This window comes from Onychomys torridus, chromosome 21 (genome assembly GCF_903995425.1).
Source record: "Onychomys torridus chromosome 21, mOncTor1.1, whole genome shotgun sequence".
In the NCBI taxonomy this organism is placed as follows: domain Eukaryota; kingdom Metazoa; phylum Chordata; class Mammalia; order Rodentia; family Cricetidae; genus Onychomys; species Onychomys torridus.
Window position 1 is genome coordinate 41697956 of NC_050463.1, and position 21631 is coordinate 41719586.

Consider the following 21631-nt stretch of genomic DNA (forward strand, 5'->3'; position numbering starts at 1 on the left):
TTGTAAAGGAAGGAGCTGAAACTCCACAACAGTGAGAGCTGCCTGACATCATTAGTTGTCAGGGAGACACAAATGCAAACCATAATGAGCTCTCATTTCACACTCATTGGAATGTTCCTGACAAATGAGACAGAGAATAACGAGTGTTTTGTAAGAGGTGGAAAATGTGCTGTGGGAACAAAAAATGGTGTAACCTCTTTGGAATAGGGTTTGGCAGTTTCCCAAAAAGTAAAACATAACAAGCACACAACCCCACACTTGACTTTATGTATTGGCTTGAGAAGAATAAGAACATGTGACCTACAGTCTCGTGAGTGAATGTTCACAGCAGCAATAGTCCCAAAGTCAGAAACTAAACAACCTAAGTAGCCATCAATTTGTAAATTAGTAGAAAAAATAAGGGTATTCACATAGTGGAATATTATACAACAACAAAAAGGAATGAATTGCCCACAGGCCACCTCATGTATGAGCTTCAAAAACAAACAACATGAGGGACCAAAGAGCTGGCTCAGTTGGTAAGATCACCTGTTGTACAAGCATAAGAAACTGAGTTTGGTTCCTGGCACTCTCAGAAAAACCTGGTCTGACTGAGTGTGCTTAGAGCCCAGTGCTGTGAGAGGTGGAGATAAGAGAATCATGAGCATTGACCAGCCTACCTCTAAATTCAGAGAGAGATCTTGTCTTGAGAATAAGTCAGAAAATTATAGAGCAGGGCCTAATGTCATCTTCTGGCCTTTGTGCCTGCATGTGTAGCTGTGAGCACATGTGCACACATGTGAGCATATATTAGACATATATTTCACAGGATCCCCGCCCCCACTCACACGCACGCATGCACACATGCACACAGCAAGCAAAGTGAAGGCACCCAGATGTAAGACTCCATATTTATTATATGATTCCATTTATAGGAACAGAAAGTAGCTTAAGTATTGCCTGAGATAGGAGAGGATAGACTATAACTCCAAACAAGCAGCGAGATCTGATTAGAGGGGTGAATATACCTACAATTGACCTGTGGTTGTGCTTTATTATCAAGATTCATTGAATTTTTAACTCAGTTGATTGTTGTGATCCATGGGATTTGAAACTCAGAGTGAGTGAATCTTGCGATTATGCAGATGTATCACCCAATAAAGCTGCTTACAAGAAGTTATGGACAATAAAGTTGGACTTCAAGTTCCAATAGTCTTGGTAGAAATGCTGAAAAGAGATAGGGATGCCCTCAGTCAATACCGCTCATGAAAATGACTCCTGTATTCATGCACAGAACTACATCAAGGATGTTTTATTTGTCACTTTTTTCTTTTTTAATAATCATCTTTCAGTGTTCCTCATAATGTGACTTAATTTTCTTTTGCATGAGATCTTAATATTTTAAATCCATCAAGAATTTGTCATGGGCACCATGTTCTTACTTTGTATTTTGGAAGGACAAGGGAACACAGGAGTTGGTTTGGAGTTCTTGGGGGAGATGACTCCTTTTGAGCATACACCACATACACATGGTACTAAAGCTAGCTGCTTGATTATTGAAGGAGATGCAGATGTATTGACTTAGTGTCCACTAAACCAAAAGTCTGTATAAATTGTCTCCAGAGTCTAGTCTCCATAAACTAACTGAAAACTGCGTGTACTTGCTTTCATTTTAATCTGCTTCCCAATCATATTTTTTTTTCTTTTTAGACGTTTTCACTAATTTCTCTTTGTTCACTAAAAGAATGATGCTAAGCTTTTTGTCCCCTTTCTGGCTTCTATCTATGCTCCAGGTTATATGCAAAAATATAAAGATTAGGGATTGGCTCCACAAATAACAGAACAGAGAACTACAGTCAATGAGTGCTGGAGGAGGGAGAATCAGTGTTCTTCAGGGATGAGATTTCAGATAAGTTATCTAATCACAAGTGGGCAGCCCTAAGCAGGTGTACATACGAGCAGCACCAAATGGATTGAATGTACCTATGAACAACACCAGTAGGCTTTATACATATATACATGTATAAATACTATGTGCATATAATAATGTATTATTATATAAAATATCATAAATATTTTATGGGACAATAATAATTATAGAAGAAGAGGTCATGAATCAAAAAAGGTGTGACTTGGGGAGGGAGGAGTTGGAAGAAGAAGAGAGAGAGAAGTAGAAATGAGGTAAATATAGTGAACTCATGTGAAATTCTAAAAAAAAATTGAAAATGTTAACTCTAAGTATTTTTAATTATATTTTTCCATTGCATTGTTTTCTATTGTATTTCTTTTATTTTGGGAAGTTATTTTTGACAATAATATGAAAATCCTTGAAAACTGAAGGGCCTGGTGGTATGGGCCTGTAATCCCAGCTACTCAGGTAGCTAAGGCAGGAGGATCACAAATCCAGTCTGCCTAGTCTACAGAGTGAGTTCAAGGTCACTCTTGGTAACTTAGTGAAACTGTGTCTTAAAGTAAAAATAGGCTGGGAAGACAGCTCATTGGTTGAATATTTGCTTACCATGTGTAACGCTATAGATTCAATCCTTAGCAACACATATATGTATGCAGGCATGCATGTACATATGCACATACATAAGAAAATACTTGAAGACAGTAAAAGTCAATAAAAGTAAGTATTACAAAGAGAAATAGAATACCAGAAAATGAGATTGCTTTTCTTTCTTTAAAATGCTGCTGATGTTGGGAGAGCAGGCCCTGCACCTTGCCTGGACAACATAGTAGAGCTGGCCCGGAAGGTGTAGGTGTGAAAGAACTGACCCTAAGTATGTGAAAGCTGGAGAACTGGCCCCACCCCTTGCTCATGCTTATAAGAGGTGAGCTAGTTGGGGCCATGCTGGAGAGCTTACCCTGGTGGTGAAAATAGGGGAGAGCTGGTGGGTCGAACATCATTGTAACTACCCAGGCCCAGAACCAGGGTTAAGTGTTGGCCCACCCCAACATCCATCCCATCTGTGATCTGCTGGAGCATGGGGCTGGGGAGGGGTCTGTAGACCCAGGGTTGCAGGATCTCTATGACACAGGGCAGCAAAATGGGATGTCTAGGAAGAGTCCCAGAGAGGGCCCAGTGTAGATGGTGTAGCAGAGACAAGGGGCCTTGAACCAAACCAGTTATTCTTTGTGATGAATGCCTACATGTAAAGATGTAAAGGGGTTTACTGCATGACTCACTGTGTCATACTGCAGCTTCCATGAGGAGATTTTTCCTTTCTTCCTTTCCCTCCCTCCTTTCTTCTCTTAAATTTTACTTTGTTTTATTTTGAGCAGGGAGGAGGTTGCAGAGGGAAAGGGTGGTTGTGAGGGAACACAAAATGGGTGGGATCGGGATGCATGAGTGAAAGACACAAAGAATAAATATAAAGAAAGTTTAAAGAATGTTATTGCTATACAACACAAATGCGATCAGAAATAAAAGATCCTACAAAGCAAGCCACTCCTCAAATGCATTTCCTATGATGGTCAAAAACTGGTTGCTCTTCCAATAGGTGGCCTTTCTCATGCATTTAATGACATAGAGTACCAAAGCATCTATTCAGTGGAGATAGCCCACATTTAGCCTTTTCTTCTTCAGAACTGATTTTGATCTAACCTGGATTCTTCAGGGAGATGAGAACCTCAAATGTGGCTATGAAAAGCTCAGGGTGAAATTACCCACCTAGAATAGCAGGTGCTATGTAGAGAGGGGCTTGGAGGAGGTCTCTTCCTTCCTTCCTACTATACCTGACAGTTTCAGTCACAACCAAAGGAGGCAGGAACTACTATGGAGAAATAAAAGGAGCTGGATGAGTTTACATGCTAGAGACAATGTCTGGGCTGGGAAAAGGTGCATTGCTAAATCTTGGAGAGTTTTTTTGTTTGTTTGTTTTCTTTTTTTAAGATGGACTACTGGTGGCATTCATTCCACAAGTGTTTGGAGTCTCTACTTTGGAACTGTTTCAGTTCCTGTGGAAAGGCTTTCCAGAACCTGCTTCCTTATACCTACTTTGTTTTGGAGAAGCATGGACAATGTCTGTTCATAAAGTCTCCTCTGGTTGCACTTTTCACAGAGTTGATTTCACAGAGTGCTTAAGATAGCCACATATTTGCTAATTCAGATCTTGGTTTGTGAATTTAGATGGGCACTGAAGACTGGAGTGGAGATTAGCAATTACTCTTGATTGAAAATGGAGGCTCCATGAAGCTTTGAAGGCAGTGTGAACAGTTGACACCAAGAGCCCTTTAGTAAACAAAATGGAAAATTTAGAAACCATTGCTTAAATATGCTATCTGAAAGATTTGTAGGAGTTGATGTAAACCTGTTGGACTTGTGCATTACTTTGTTATCTTAAGAATTGCATCTTGTCAGGTGTGAACTAATAGTATTTTATCCATCATTTTATTTCATGAATGATCAATTGCATCTCTCCATATACGGGGTGTCTTTCTGTGCTTACTAGCAGAGACAGTGACGCTTGAGTCCCTCTTTCCCCTTAATTGGGAAGAAAAAAATCTGTGTACGTAGAATCAGAGTGATGGTGCATGATGAAACTGATGAGTGTCAGTTGATTGATGAGGATAAAAATCACTGTGAGGTAAATGGAGAGAAGGGGAACCAATTCTGGTTTGGGATGGTTGGTTCTACCTTCACAGGATTGTCATACAACCAGAGTTTTGATCTAGAATTTTGTTGAACAGAATGAAAGGAAGAATACATTTTTAGTGGTGGAAAAATTACAAGAACAAATTAGCTGAGAGGAGGATTTGGTTAGCAGAGTATTCAAAAATAAGGCCTCAGATTAAGGTGACTTTTAGCGCTGCCTGGAGAATTTGAACACATTGGGAGGGCTCAGAGTCTTCAATGGGGATGACATCATGCAGTCATTCTAAGGGGCATGAGAGAGATGGCTGGGAAGTCTGAAAGGGACAGGCTCATTTTAGTCTCTTTTGCTAGTTGAGGACTGACTTTGGTGAAACGTACTGCTCTTGGGTGGCGTCAGTGGAGATGGGGGGGCAGCCCAAGTGAGAGCCAAGCTTGGACTTGGTGGGTACAAAAGGATGTGTCAGAATGCCTAAGGTGGTCAGGAGATGGTGGAAGTGAGGAAGCTGAGTCAGTTACTGAGAAAAAGACATTGGATTCTTGGTTCATTAGTCAGAGGTAAAGATTGAGCTTTGAGGAAGAAACATCTGCGTGGCAGGCAGAGCTGTTGAGCCAGTGCCTTGAGGAGACTGCGCTGCTGGTATTACAGAAATGTGGTCAGCACTTCCATGAAGAGTGTTTTAAGAGTATGTCATAAATCATATGAATACCAGGACTTAAATGCCTGAAAGGCTCCCCCTTACAATACATTCCTCCCCTAAGATGGCATTGGACTTTGAGTTCTGCTGTATGGCAGTAGTAACCTCCCCTGTCTTACCTCCACATGACACACTCTTTCCTACCTCAGAGCCCCCTCTTTTTGTTTGACTTGTGACATTCTTGCTCTAGCCTTTTCTCCTCCTCCTCCTTCTCCTCCTCATTCTTTTGTTCTTTCATGATTTAGGCAAAATATAATATCCTTAGGAAATCTTTTTTTTTTTTTTCTTCTAGGTACAAGAGATCTTGCTGGAATACTCTCTTAAAGTAACTAAGTTATTCTGCACATGCCTCCCACGTAGCCCTTCTCTGTCATATCACATTATTTATTTCTTTAATAGCACCTTGCAGAATATTAAAATGTCTTAGGGTTGCAGAACCAGACAGAACATTAGGGAGGAAGACTTTGAAATCCTTTTGTTCTTAGTAAGGGAGATATACACATGTATTCAAAGCAGCAATGTGAAAGAGGGCGGGGAAAGTGATCCAGGCAGAATAAAGTTAACTCTTGGCAGGAGAAAGGATGTAGCAATAGGAAAACTGGAAGAGGTCTCTTTGAAACCCAAGTGCTGTTCACGTTACTATAATCCATGAGGACAGATACTTATATGATTTTTCTGAATCTGTAATTGCACAGTGTAAATATTATGAAAAGTACCTGGGTAATTCAGTGTTACAACAATCAGCAGGAAGATGGTAGCTCCTTTGAATAAGATCATCAGTAAAATCTCCTGAAGGAGGCCACCCTGGAGGTGCAATCAACTTTATGATTGTTTTTATGTAAGTACCTGTGTGTGTAGATGTCAAAGATTGACTTTGGGTATCTTTCTTAGGAGTTCCTCACCTTCTATATCAAGTCAGGGTTTCTAACTTGAACCCCAAACTCATTGATTCAGCCAGTCTAGCTGTCCAGCTTGTCCTGAGAATCTTCTATCTCTGCCTTTTGATCTCTGGGATTACAGTCGACTGCCCGATGGGTGCTGGGGATCCGAACTCTGATCCTCAAGTTTGCACAGCAAACATTTTAGTCACTGATCCATCTTCTCAGTCTTCAATGCTTATTGTAAAGTGAGATAAGAGACATTCTTCTGGGCAAGGAGAAAGGAATAAATAATATTCCATAAGCAGGCCAATCTGGAGCATGCTTAGAGAAAGGAAGGCAATCAGCCAATTATGATTAATTGCAATTGTTTTCGGTGGGGAGGTGATAGACCAGGATCATGAGAATGTAAGTGACAACTTGGGACAGGTACTATGCATTCTTGATTTCAATAATTTTATACATGATTTTGGACAAATGCATTCTGTACTAGGTGCTAGGCAATTGGCTTAGTGCTTAGATTGATATGAATTTCCCCTTGGACAAAAAGATTTGTCACACATTTTGATTTATCACTGGTACAAAAACAAGAAGAAAAATTTAAATTCCATCAGCAACTTTTAATGTAAAGGTCAGTAAAGAAAGGGAAGCTTCCAAGGGTGTGTGTACATTGTTTTCTTGAAGTGCAAAATGCTTATAAGTTGCATTTTAAGTCAGAAAATGAGATAAATTGAATGGAGAAGAAAAAGTAGTGAATATGGAAATGTAAAACATCTGGGTGAACAGAAGATATTACTTGGTTAAAAGTTGGATGCAATAAGTTAAAGAATCAAGAGTGAAATAGGAGTTTGTTATTGGTTGAGGAAGAAAGTGCATCCCTGTGTGGAAGCACTGTTTTAAGATTGATTTTTATTACTCTTTTCAATTATGTGCACTTGTATATGCATGTGAGTGCAAGTGCCACCCACAGGAGGCCTGAGTTCTGGACCACCTTCACTGAGGGCTTAGCAGGCATTTGAGAGCCACCCAACAGGGGTTCTGGGAACCAATTCAAGTCACGTGCAGGGACAGCACTCACACTCAACCAATGGGCCATCTCTCCAGGCCCTGAACTGCCTTTGAGTTAGATAGGCTTCAGATTTAGAGTCCTGCTCTTTCTCTAACTTGGGTCGGGCCCTTACCTCAGTTCTGTGCGTTGTTGGGTTAAAATGAGATATTGAATATGAATTATGTTAGTAGTTTGATATCAGTAGGCTTGAAGATCAATGGGAACAGACCTTGCTTTCAAAATCTAGTGCTTTGATTACTCATGAAGAGAATGGGATTTGAGTTGTACCTTTGGCTCTGAGTGGACACATGTTTTCTGAACTTCTGGAGAGATTATAAAATGGCTATCTCAGGAGGCTTTCTGTCTTAAAGAAATACATACCATTCGTCTTCCTTTGACAGATAATTAAAATGGGCCTGTCAGTGACCTGAACAGGTAAACACAGGAAAGTTATCTAGTCTAGAAATGTTGAGAAACAGCATGAAGCCTATGTAAATATTTAGGTTGGTGTAATAGTCCTTTTGACCATTGTTCATTCTTACTCTATTATTTCCCTCTGCCTTGGTCCTGTGAAAATCTGTGGCAATCATCATCTTGGAAAAAGCTAGACTCATCTGGCAGATGGCCCTCTGGACCTGCTTGTGGGAAATTTTCTAGATTGAGTTAAGATAAGAAGATCTGGGTTGGGGGTTTTGCTCAGTGGTAGAGCACTAGGCCCTGGGTTCTGTCCTCAGCTTAAAAAAAAAAAAAAAGAAAAGAAAAGAAAAGAAAAGAAAAGAAAAAGATAAAAAGATCTTCCCATTGTGGGTGGTACGATTCCTTAGTCTGGGATCCTGACTTGTATAAAAGCGAGAGCAAGCTGACCACAGACACTCATGTCCTTTTGTTTCCTGACTGGATTCAATGTGCCTGGCTGCCTCAAGCTCTGGCTGCCATGATGGACTGTTCCCTGGGACTGTGACCCGAAGTAAACCTTTCACTGCTTGAGCTGCTTTGGTCAGGTTATTTAATCACAGCAATAGAAAAGTCACCAAGTCAGGTCCCTGTGGCGATTGCTCATGCTCACTGTGGAGGATGCCTTGTATTATTTTGTCATAAACTCCACCTGTTTTCTCTGCTGCTTTCTGTGTGTCTTGTCTGAACACCTTGACAGTGATCACAAGACCTGTAGAGCTAAGTGGAATTCATAGCAAGATTCCCGGGATAAGTCCTTTGGCACTATTGCCTTGTTCTTTATAAATAGTGCTAACCTCCCATCTTCCCTCTGTACTTTCCCAGTGAAACTCAGTGAGCGAAATGCAGTCAATCTTACTCCACAAAGTCAGAATTGCCTTGCTAGATGCTCACCCTGGTGCCTGGATGTCTTTACGTATTTGATCTGAGTAAAGACCAAATTCCATCTGGAGTTTATAAAACATCTTTTACATGTCATTTTCAAATAGATTGTTTTCCTGCATGTATCTACTAGATGGTTTGAAAGCTGTAAGGAGGAATCCAATGGTGTGAAAGAATTCTAGGAAAGTACATAGATTTTCTCTTTGCACCAAAGAGTTTGTTCTGATTATTAAAGTTATCAAAGGGACTTTCCATAACAAAAGAACAATATAATTTTCATTGTACCTCTTTTTTTGCTATTACTAATAGAAAAATTCAAAATTCTCGCTATGAAAATTACATCTGCCATTCCTGAGACTAGGGTTCCACTTTATCTTTGCTTAATTTTTTTTAACTTGGTAATCTGCAAACTCTGCTTCCCAGTCCCTTTGCTTACATACTGAGTCATGAGGCTGACGATCGAACTTGGTCTCTGTGGTTCAATGCTCTTGTTTTTTTTTTCCATAACGAAATGGTCTTCTCCCCTCTTTCTTCTCCCCCTCCCCTTACTATAACTGATGAATCCTTTTTAAAAATATACATTGCGTACATTCCATCTTTGTTCACAAGACTCCCCCTGTCTAGAGCACATTTATCCTCTCTTAGTGCTCTGCTTCTCTTTCATGGTCTGCCCAAGTGGTACCTGTTCCTCAACCCTTCCCTGATGCTTACAGCTAGAATGGCGATTTCTCTCCTGGTGCTCTCAAATCAAATGGCTTTTGTTGTAGGATAACATGTACCTTGTTCCTTTAGAGTTAAATACCATGGAAGATCTAGTCATTTATACCATTCAAAATACATCTTTTTCCTTTTCTTGGATAATATATAGAACTCTGTTTTGTCCTCACACATGCAGCATCAATAGTCTTTCTTGCAAATGGGAATATCATAGGACTAAATTCTGGTCACTGGGACACAAGTAGAAATTTCATATGCATTAAAAGTATACTTATAGGAAAATGGTTGTTTCTTTTCATCTTTGCCTGATGGATGACACGTGGAATGTGACATAAATTGTGTCTGTACTCTGTGTAAGGGACAGGAAAAGAAGAAATGTCAGGTCCCTGATTGCTTTAGAACTAACTGACCAATTCCAGTTTACTATACACTTCCACTTGTATTTACTTTTGTGTGGAAGAAACTGCTATGTATTTGGGGGTCATGAGCTCTATCATTCACTCATTCTAGTTGATATAACTGCAGGCCCCCTTTTCCACCAATACCTACCCTCCTCTTCTTACTTTGGCTGTGAGCTACTTAGGGAAAGTGCTGTGTTACCTTTGTGCTTTATATCTGACTAAACCTATGTTAGAAGATTAGCCCCTCATTCATTTTATACTCGTGTGTATGTATGTGTGTGTGCATATGTGGTATTGTGTAGAGTCTTCTCCATACTGAAACGATAATCTTAGAAGGGAGCTCCCTGAGACAGTAGGCAAACAACTCAAAATGGCTTCAGGAAGTCCCTGAAACCCACCAGATCTTAGGTCCCTCCCTCTCAAGAGTAAACAATAAACACTGTTGAGAGGGCCTCTCAGACAAACCAAGCTGCAAAGAAGGATCATACCCGACGTATGGAAGAAGCAGAAACCAGCTGAGCTGCCTGGAAGAGACCAACAGAGCTACTTAGAAAGGACTCTTCCCAACTTGTGGAACGTGCCCGCAGGCTGTGCAGTGTACTGCATGTTTCCCAGCTTTGTGAGGTGTCACCCATGTTGGGGTGGGCATTGGTGATGCAGCTGTCTTTGAATCATTTCTGCTCCTTCAAGTAACCCCTCACCAATATTCCTGTAATTAACCCCAATGAAACTCTTGGCTCACCAAGTTGGACTTTGGAGGTATATGTATTTTGGTCTGTTGTTAGGAATCTATCTGGGGTGAGTAGATATGTGTGTGTGTGTGTGTGTGTGTGTGTGTGTGTGTGTGTGTGTGTGTGTGTGTGTACATGGATGTGTATGCATGTTAGAGACTTTTCCACAGGATGGCTCTACCGTATAAGGTTTTCTTCTGTTTGTTTTGATATAGGTACTCTCACTGAACCTGGGGCTCAGCATTTCAAAAGTGGGCTCTGGGGATCTGTTTGTCTCTGCTTCTTCAGTGCTGGGATTACAAGTAAGTTTCATCCTGCTTATGTTTAGACGTGGATTTCAGGGATTGAACTCAGGTACTTAAGCTTTTTTTTTTTTTTTTTGGTTCAATTTTTCAAGATAGGGTTTCTCTGTGTAGCTTTGTGCCTTTTCTGGAACTCACTCTGTAGCCCAGGCTGGCTTCAAACTCACAGAGATCCACATGCCTCTGCCTCCCGGGTGCTGGGATTAAAGATGTGCACCACCCCCGCCAGCAGGTCTTCATGCTTAAATAGCAAGTACTTTACTAGTTGAAGTTTCTTCCACTCCAGAAACTTATTCATTTATTTAACAAATACACCGCTACATATTAGACACTGCATTAGGTAGGGACAATTTGATATGCTTCCTGTTCTGATATCACACAAAATCTCATGGAGAGATTTGCTGCCAATCAGTTTGGCAATGGATTTCAATATTAGCTGGCTATTGCTTTTTCCATTTAGAAGACTTGTCTCTATTCCATCTCTTCTTATCAGTAGTTCCTATGAAGACAGTTGACACTGGATTTAGGGCCTAACCAGATCATCCATGATGGCGTGTCTTTGCCTCAAGATCTTTAACTTAAATCTGCCAAGAGCTTTTTCCTCTTCCATGTAAGGTAACTTTACAAATTCCTGGAATACATAAAGAACCCTTGGGCTGCTCATGACAAGACCCTACAGTGTATCAGGAATCAAAACAGCCTTCACACATTTGTCTACAAGCTTGGTTTGTTGTGACTTTCCCTCTAATCCAGCATCACAGTCTCTGGATGGCAGCCAGAGTCTAACCTTGCTTCCATCCAACTCTATGGGGGATGGTTGTGGACTTTTGTTCCATGTCCTTCATGGGAGACTTCCTTATCTAGCAGATGGCTTAATATCTAAGTGTGAGGTCTATGACCAGGTGTACCTCTCAAGGAAACTTATTTATACTAGAAGATGACTTAGGAGTTTTGTCTGACCTAAGTCTAGTTCATTTCTAGTGATATAGCCACTCTGAAGGAGAACTCTGATTGGAGGAGCAATAGGCTCAGGTGTTTGAGACCCAGAGGCATTAGCACAACAGAACTCATGAAATGACAGAAGCTGTTTATGACTCCCAGATATGAGAGAGTCAAGAGGTGGTCATGGGGCCAGCAAGGGGTCCAGAAGCAGGAGGATGTACACCTGGTTGATGGGAACTCAGGAGGAGTGGGGGAATGAGAGGTTAGGAGGCAGAGAGGATGTGCCTGGCAGACTGCATATTTAAGATCACGGGAGAGTTAATTTGTCTCACTAAATAAACTGTTTTACTGTCCCCACTTATCTAATAATATCACATTGTAGGTCTTAAGTATTTATAATAAAAAACCTTTAAAAATCAAGTAAACCATTAGAAGGTCTATGGGATTTATTCTGGCACCAATTGTAGAGTGGCTAATTTTAAAGAACAAACGCGTGGATGGGAACACCCACTTATAGGCCTTTAATGTTGATTATTGTTGTCATTATTGTTTTACTCTCTATTTTTGTGATCAGTAGCTGAAAGGTGTACATCCTCAGCAGGATGAGGAACAAGCTCATTACCACAGATAACCAAACACAAAGGGAAGGCAAGCTTTAGACCAAAAGTCATGTGGTATGCCTTGCTTTCAAACAACTTATATTAGGCACAAACAGAGCAGCTCAGTTAAAGAAATCTGTCACAAACCCTTGTAGTGGATAGCCATCCCAGCATTGGCCTGGAAGTTCCAACCCCCACTGAGGCTTCGGTAATGGTCACGCCCACAAGGCAGGGTGGAGGAGGAAGCAGAAGACCCAGGATGGAGAGGAGGGCTCTCTCTCTCGGTTCTGGAACGCTGGACGCAGGAGGTAAACCAAGCAGAGTTCTCCAGAGAACACTGCCAGACCGTGCCATACCTTTGCCAGACCCTACAACTTATTCCTTCATTTGTAAGTAACCCCACAAAATAAACCTCCCTTTTAACTACATGGAGTGGCCTTAATAATTTCACCAATAAACCCTAGTGCTAAGTTTGCAATATCTAGATTTTTATGGATTTCAAGACATACACTTGGTTTTTAAAATTTAATTTAAAAGTATTTTTATTTAAGAATTTCATACACTATAATCTGAACATATTCACTTCTGCTCCCTAACTTCTCTCAGATCCATCCTCCCTTCCTTGCCCACCCAACTTCATGAACGTGATGCTGCCCTACATTGGGGGTAATTTTTGGGGGTGGGCTGTGGAGACAAGAGTTGTGTTGGAGGTAATGTCCTTAAGCTGTTGACGTAGTCCAGGCGTTCCACTTTTGATGGGCAGATAGGAATATTTGTTTTAAATACATGATTATTTCTGTTTCTGAAAGAGCTATGAAAGGACAATCACCATCGACGTCTCCCTTACATTTCGAGAGAGCAAGATGACTTTCCTGTGGCTTCCCAGTGTCTGATCCCTTCAACATTTAAGCCAGACTGAAAGACATCTGTTCTGATGCTTCAGTTTGTCTTATTAGTTTCTTACCCACCAATAATAACTGTTTGCTTCACATTATGTGCACCCAAGCAAGCAGTTGCTTTTAGATGTGGTACATTCTTTATTTCCTGGCTTCTAATGATGATTGGTATTCTGGCAAGAACACAAGGTTTTGAATGAGGCAGGCCTAACATCACACACACACACACACACACACACACACACGCACGCACGCACGCACGCACGCACTCGCGCGCGCACACGTTTGCTTCTTTTGTGTTTTGTTGAGACAAAGTTTTTCTGTGTAGCCCTGGCTGTCCTGGAACTCGATCTGTAGACCAGGCTGGCCTCAGATTTAAGAAATCCACCTGCTGCTGCCTCTTGAGTGCTGGGATTAAAGGCGTGTGCCATCACAGCCTGGCAAGTCTCATGTATATTTTAATTCCAGGCTAAGCACTTTGTATAGCATGACTAAGAATTTCTACCTGGTAAGGCTGTCAGCAGAATGAAGTGAGACCAGAGACGTAAAAGATCCTGCACATCGCTCCTGCTTTGTCATTAAGGACTTGATAGCTAGTTTCCTCCACTTCACTTCCCCAAAGATGGAAGGCTAGCACTCTTAGATTGGCTTTGTCAGAGGAGAGAATGCCTTCTACTTTCTACACAAATGAGATCCTCACTAATTTGCACTAAAGCCCGTGATTCAATTTAATGTAATTATCATCACTATTATTTTTGTTTTATTGTGGTGCTGGGAATCCAACCCAAGGCTTTGTGCATGATAGGCATGTACTCTACCTCTGAGCTACATCCTTAGTCCTGGGAATATTGTGTGTGTGTGTGTGTGTGTGTGTGTGTGTGTGTGTGTGTGTGTGTGCGCCCGCGCATGCACGCTCAATGCATATCTCCATGGAGAGGAGGGCATCCAGTCCCCTGGAGTTACAAGTAGTTGCGAGAGGCCCTTCATGGGTTCTAGGAACCTCATTTGAGTCCTCAGTGTTCCTTATTACTGAGCTGTCATCTTTTCAGCCCTGAAAATGCAATTCTTTAAGAAATGTTTATTATTAAATATCAAGAAGACTGAATTCTTTGTTATGCTCTCAAGGATCTCCACTGGCTCTTTTTGAAAACTCAAATAATATTTTCCCACTTATGAGGAAGGACTGATGAAACCTTCACCCAAGTGTTTATGCCACAGGTAAAAACATCGAGGAAAACCACTATTTCATTAAGTTCACAAAACGATTTCCTTAGAAAAATCTGTCTCTTGGAAATTGTGCATACTTCCATGAACACAATACATGGTGCAGCTTATTATTTCAGAGAAAGATCAGAATGGGTGGAAACTAATTAAGGAAAAGTCGGGTCTTTCAAATCATAAACACCCGCACATACCCAACAGTATACAAAAGAAAGAAAATAAAAGCACAGTACCTAATTAAAACTCATACTATCTAATTATGCTGTAAACAGTACATAATTAAAACATGCATACATTTAGTAGGCTATTTTTTTTTTTTACAGTGTAATGTGTTTCAAATGGTAAGTAAATAAAAAGAAAAACTTGTCTAATTTGCATTGTTTTCCCCAAGAAACTTCACCGAGCCTGAGCTTTTTTGTAACGTGCGGGTCACCAGGATTTCAAAGCCGCATCGTTTTTCTGTAAAGTCACCTGGAAGCTCTTAGACTCCCACCTGGTTATGGCGTGCTTACAGTGGACAGCACTTTGGTTCATTGCTACGAGGTCAATGTCGCTGGCTTAACAATGCCACCTGGTGCCTGCAGGCCTCCTCGCTAAGCATGGGCTTCTCTCTGCATGGGGTGAACATTTGCTCAGGTGACCCAGAATGCCCTGTGAGGGGGACTGGTGTTCAGTTGAGCATCTCTGAAGGCTCCAGGGCTCCTCCACTGTGGGGAGGGGGCGTTTGCTGTAAGGGACGCTGCTCTGGCTCACCATTGCTTCAGCCAAAACACTTGAGCCACTGCTGTCTCCTTGATTTCCTGTGCTTCCTCAGAAGGCTTTGTTTGAAGAAAGATTTTTAATTTTTTTTATTGTCATTAAGAGATTTTCTATTCATTTTACATATCAACCACAGATTCCCCTGTCCTCCCTCCTCCCACCCCTCAGCCTTCCCCCCAACCCACCTCCCATTCCTACCTCCTCCAAGGCAAGGTCTCCCATGGGGAGTCAGCAGAGCCTGGTACATTCAGTTGAGGCAGGTCCAAGCCCCTCCTCCCTGAGTCAAGGCTGAGCAAAGAGTCTTACCATAGCCACTAGGCTCCAAAAAGCCGGCTCATGCACTAGGGACGGGTTCTGATCCCATTGCCTGGGGCCCCCCTAAACAGTTCAAGCTAAACAACTGTCTTGCCTATCCAGAGGGCCTAGTCTAGTCCCATGGGGGTTCCTCAGCTATTGGTCCATAGTTTATGTATTTCCACTAGTTTGGATAGTTGTCTCTGTACTTTTTCCCATCAAGGTCTTGATGTCCCTTGCTCATAGAATCCCTCCTCTCTCTCATCGATTGGACTCCTGAAGCTCCGCCTGACACCTGGCTGTGGATCTCTGCATCTGCTTCCATCAGTCACTGGATGAGGGCTCTATGATGACAGTTAGGGTATTCAGCAAGGATACTGACTACTGGCAATAGTTGAGAGAGTGCCTGAACTGGCCTACTCTGGTGATCAGATGGTTGAAGAAAGATTTTAACCTCTATACAGAAAGTATAAGTATAAGACTTTGACCTTTGATATAAACACTTTCCAGCAGACCTATAAATTGAAAGAATTGTAGAGTGACAATCTATATACCTTCCAATGCAAAGAATAATGGTTAATATCTTAGCCAGTTTTCAGAATCATTTCAAGAGAAAATCAAATGCCTAAACAGTTTGCTACATGTCTGCAAATACCTAACTAGCTAACTAACTAACTAACTAACTAACTAACTAACTAAATAAATAAATAAAATATATAAATAAACAAATAAATAAAAGAGCATTATCTGTCTTAGGCAATATTCTACTGTCACACATATAACATCCACAGTTCTCAATATCTGTAGATACTTGCATATATTTTGAGTACCAGTATGAGGTTATATCTCCTTGATTTATAATAGTTCTCATACCATCTTATTGTTTATGACATGGAATGACTAGAGAGATCAGACTGGTGGCCATGCCTTGGTGTCTGCATCTTGAGTTTATCTGTTTGCTTAGTGTGGCATCCTTTAATTTGTTTTATTCCTCCCTACATTTCCTGTGAACCGTAGTTAGATCTAAAGGCCCAGCTAGACTCAATTAGACGTTTCTGCCAACCGTCTTACAAGCTGCCACTTCTCTCCAGGGGATAAAGCACTGTCCTCGTCCATACATCACTCACTCACGTAAGGAGGTAATGATGGGATCTCTCCATTGAAAGGTTCGGTGTCCCTGTGTGCGTTTGGCTGAAGAAATGAAGGTGGGAAAAGCATCACGTGGACAGCTGCTTCCGGCCTTTCATTGGATAGGGTTCGCATCCCCTGATGACCCTTGCCTGAAGCAGTTTTAAAAACTACACCACAGGACTATCATTTTGTCTGTACATTTTATACATTCTTCTGCTAAAAAATGTTTCAATAATCACCTGGCAGTAAATTATGGTTCACTTTAAGAATCAGGGAATGGGTAGGGGATTTAGCTCAGTGGTAGAGCGCTTGCCTAGCAAGCTCAAGGTCCTGGGTTCGGTCCTCAGCTCTGGAAAAAAAAAAGAATCAGGGAAATGCTTCACACTTTCCTTTTAACTACTGATTTTTAAAGTTGGAATAATTGCTGCTGCCCATGGTAACCAGTGGGTTCCCCCTTCTTCCCTCTCTCCATATTTCTTTTCTTGCCTCTTTTGTCTCTCCCCTCTCCTTTTCCTTCTTTCCTGTTTTCTCATTCACATTTTCTGCCATTGCTTAAGATGTGCCAGAAAAATTCATGCTAAGGTTTTAAATTTCATTTTTTCTTAGAACAATATTAAACAGCAAATAAAAATGTCCCAGTGAGTTAAGAGAAATGCAGCAAAAGAGAGAGAGAAAGTTTATGGGCTGGGCAAGTGGCTCTGCAATTATAAATTAAGGAAGGTTTAATAAGGAATGATAGATCTTCAGAGGCTGGAAAGACAAATTATGAGGTTATTATCTGTCTTCCAAATTGCTCCCTAGATGAAATCCAATCATATCTGGTCTTTGCTAGCATTTTGTGAGGAAACTCACAAATTGCTTCAAAATGTATTTAAAGTAGTAACCACTGAGAAGAATCTTGAAGAAAGAGTTGAGCATCTTATTAAAGTGGATATGAAGAGTTATTACAAACCCATACTGCAGTAACAATGCTCGTGTTTTATTGGAGGAAACAGACAGTTGGGCCAGATGTACAAAGTGGTGTGAGTCAGAGCTAGATATACATACAATCCTTGATCGACAGCATGTGGAGTACAGAGCTGTGAAAGGAAAGAACATTTAATTGGTTGGTCAACATTTCTTTTTGCAGTCAAGGAAAATAATCTTTGCCTTTATTTTATATCATACAATAGTCAGAGATCAATAACAGCAGGAGTATGGGTCTAAATCAAGCTATGACAGATGCTTAATATAATATGAATGTTCCCCTTGAGTAGCAAAGCCCAGGACAGACTGGACAGCTGCAGTCAAATCTCTGTACTCCTTAGATGCTCTACACATGAAAAGTAGAGCACAAAGACCCAAAGCCACAGGTTTCTACAACAAACCAAGGATCCACACCCAGAACACACAGCGTCTTTAAAACAGTGAGGATAGGACAATAATCAAAACAGAAATAAGCAGGAGGAGATACTAGTGAAAATGGTGATGGGGTGCTTGCTTAGGATGCAAGAGGCTCAGGGTTCAGTTCTCAGCACTGCAAACATAAAACAACAATGACAACCTCCAATCCTTTGTGTCCTAGTGTGCAGCTTACCGGCAGGATCTGTGCAGAGTGTGTGTGCAGACCTGGCTTCCATCCCCCAACGCACAAAATAAAAAATAATGACACATTGGCTATATATTCTTTCAGAGTTTCTAGATCCCTTATCTACGTCTTCTGTGTATTTTTTCTTTCCCAATCCTTATGTCTATCCACCCAGTCCCCAGCCTCTCCTTGCACTCTCCTCTCCTCCTCTTTCTCCTTGTCCTTCTCATTGACTAGCCATGATTTCTAATACAGTTTTTGAAAAAAAAATGCCAATAGCAGACAGTCTGTTCTCCTTCCAACAACAGAGAGAAAGGTTTCAAAATTGTGTGTTGAAGCTTAATGTATTTGAATTAAATTTAAAATCATAAATATTTTCCTGAAGGTATTATTTATCTATTTTCTTAACTACCCTTACTCAAATTAAGGAAATTCTTTTTTGTATTTTTTAAGAGCTTTATAAAAATTAAAATTTTCTGCAGCTATTGAGAATAGAAATCATATGATTATGTTTCTTTATGTCTCTATGGTGAGCTGCATTGGCTGTCAAATAAAATACCAACTTTGCATTCCTGGAATAAACTGAAAATGTTTGGTATTGGCTACGTCAAGCTTTTGTGTGACAGCGTGGGATTTGAACTCAGGTCCTCTTGCTTTCACAGCAAGAGCTCTTACCCACTATACCATTTCTTTGCCTGTAAACTGAGCCTTGTCTCCTGCCCACCTGTTCCCAAATACTCAGCAGCTTCTTCCCAAATCACCACACAGAGGCTTACATTCATTAGAAATGTTTGGATGGTTGCTCAGGCTTATTATTAACTAGCTCTTACATTTAAATCAACCCATTTCTATTAATCTATGTATTGCCACGTGGTCCATGGCTTTACCGGCCCTCTGGCATCTTGCTTCTTGGGTGGCTGGCTCACATCTCCTTGACTCCACTCTCCTTCATCCGTGCCCTCAGTTAGATTGTTCTGCCTTAGCTCATCCTGCCTGGCCATGTGTCAAACAGCTTTATGATTAACCAATGGGAGCAATACATATTCACAGCATGCAGAAGGCTCATCTCACAGAAATCTCTCCATGATGATGATGATGATGATGATGATGATGATGATGATGATTTTTTTCGTTTGAAGTTGACTTTGCATTCTTGGTTGAAACTTGATCATGTTACAATGGCTGTGCTATGTTTTTCTGGATTTAACATGTTTATAGTTTGGTCTCATGAAAGATCTTGGTCTATAGCTTTAATTTCTTGTGACATTTTTTATCTTAGTGCCAGGAACTCGGTCCACCTTCTTCCTCTGTGTTCTGGAATAGTTCGTGTGGGATTATTCTTGTTTATTTCTCAAATATTTAATAGAATTTACTCAAGCCGTATGAACCTGATTTTTTCAAAGACACTCTTAAACTATAAACTAAATTTATTTGATGGATGAGCATTCAGTCTCCAGTCTCTATAGTCTATTAATTTTGGTCAACAGGTATGTCACAAAAAGAAAAGTTGAAAAAAGTGAGCAAAAACTTTCCAAAGCTGAATCAAGAATCTGAGAAATTATCAAGTAGGATAAACCCTTAGAAAACTGTACTTAAATGCCATTATAAGTTAAGAATAATGAAAATAGTTTGAGACAGCTGCGAAAATGACATCACACACTAAGAGAATGATTTGAATAACTGTGGACTTCTCATCAGAAACCATGGAAACAAGAGAAAATTATCCTTAACGTGATAAATGAGAAAACTATCAACCCAGAATTGTATGATGCTATATCAGTGAAAGTATTTTTAAGAGTAACTGTGAATTTAAAATATTCTCAAATGAGAACGGTATTTGCGTGTGGAGATGTAATTGAAGGAGCTAGCTCAGGCCTATCTCACACTGTATTTTTTCTTTGATGGGGGCCTGTGAATCTCCCAGAACCATGCTGTGTTCCTATTTGTACCCTTTACTGCCAATCAGGGCACCACCTGTAAGGAGAATTTCTATTTGTTAATAATTAATTTATTCCTTTCTCTCTCTTCCTCTCCCTCGCGCACACACACACACACACACACACACACACACACACACACACGCATGTGTTGCCCTGGTGCACATGTGGATAACAGCTTGAAGGAGTCTATTCTCTCCTTTCACTTTGTTTCTGGGTAGGGTTTCTCTCACTTCCGTGAATGGACTGCATTCACAGCACTGCAGCTAGCTGGCCAGCTTTGGCCAGGTTTGTCCTTGCCTTTCATTTCCTTACAGGAGTGTTGGGAAGACAGTGTTGCATCACTAGCTCTGGCTCTTTAATGTGGGTTTGTGGGGGATCAAACTCAGGTGGTAAAGCTTGCTGCCTGTGTGGAGTCACCTGCCCTGGAGTCAGGATTTTCTAGCTTGGGTATGGGGACCAGGATGGCCTGGGGCCATTTGTTGGGTAAGATCTTTCCCCAGAGAGCTGATCTTTCTCCTTTAGGTTTTCTAATTGTTCTCGTTCCCAGAAAGGGTTAGATTCACTGGTTACTATCAATGTCACTAGGTAGATTTAGGGAAAAAAATGGTACTTTTTCTTTTTTATATAAAGGAAAATCTAATTTTTATTTGGCTCCTGCCTTTTTTCCCACTAAGACTTTCATTTTATCTGTCTTCAATATTTAATTAGCAAATAAAGATAAAATACATTCATGTATGCAACCTGTCCTGATTTTTTCTCAAACCTTTCACTGTATTGTTGTTACAGTTAGCTTTAGCTGTCAGCAACACACCTGAACATAGAAGACCTCAATGGAGGAAGTACCTTTGTCAGATTGGCCCTTGATTGCTAATTGGTATGGAAGATCCCAGCCTACTGTGGGCTGTGTTATCCTGGGCATGTTGGTCTGGGGTACATAAGAAGGGTGGCTGAGTGGATGGAAGGAAAAAAGGCAGTGAGCAGCATCCCCTGAGGTCTCTGCTTCAGTTCCTGCCTTCAGGTTCCTGCCTTGGCCTCCATCATTTGCCTTTGCTTATGGGTGTTCTTATCTACATGAGTGAGCTCAGCTTTTAAAAATATACGCATGTCTAAAATGATAAGATGTTATTTTCTTTGCTAGTTTTGGAGTCTGTGTCAGTGTTTTGAAGGGGTTTTTGCTATACCCAAGTTATAAAAAGGATCTAGTGTTGGATAGCTTTACTTTTCACAGTTAGATATTATTTCATTGTTTAGAGTTTGTCTTATGATAAATAAGTAATCTCCCAATACAATTTTTTATTTTTCATATTTTGCTCCTTTGGAATGCCTGTTAGTTATTAATGTTGAAGTCTTTTATCGTGGTGTCTTTGTTGAATGTTTTGCTAATTACTGGTGCTAGAGATGTGATAATTAGAAGGTGTTTGGATAATTTTCAGATCCTAAGTGTCCATATGGTCACTCTTCTCAGATAAATGTTCATCCAAAGGAATTAATATTTAATACTGCAAATTCAACCTTGGTGCAAACAATCCACTTTTTAGGTAGAACTTTCATTTGATATATTAAACATTTTTTGTAAATGATGTAATATTTCTTTTTTCT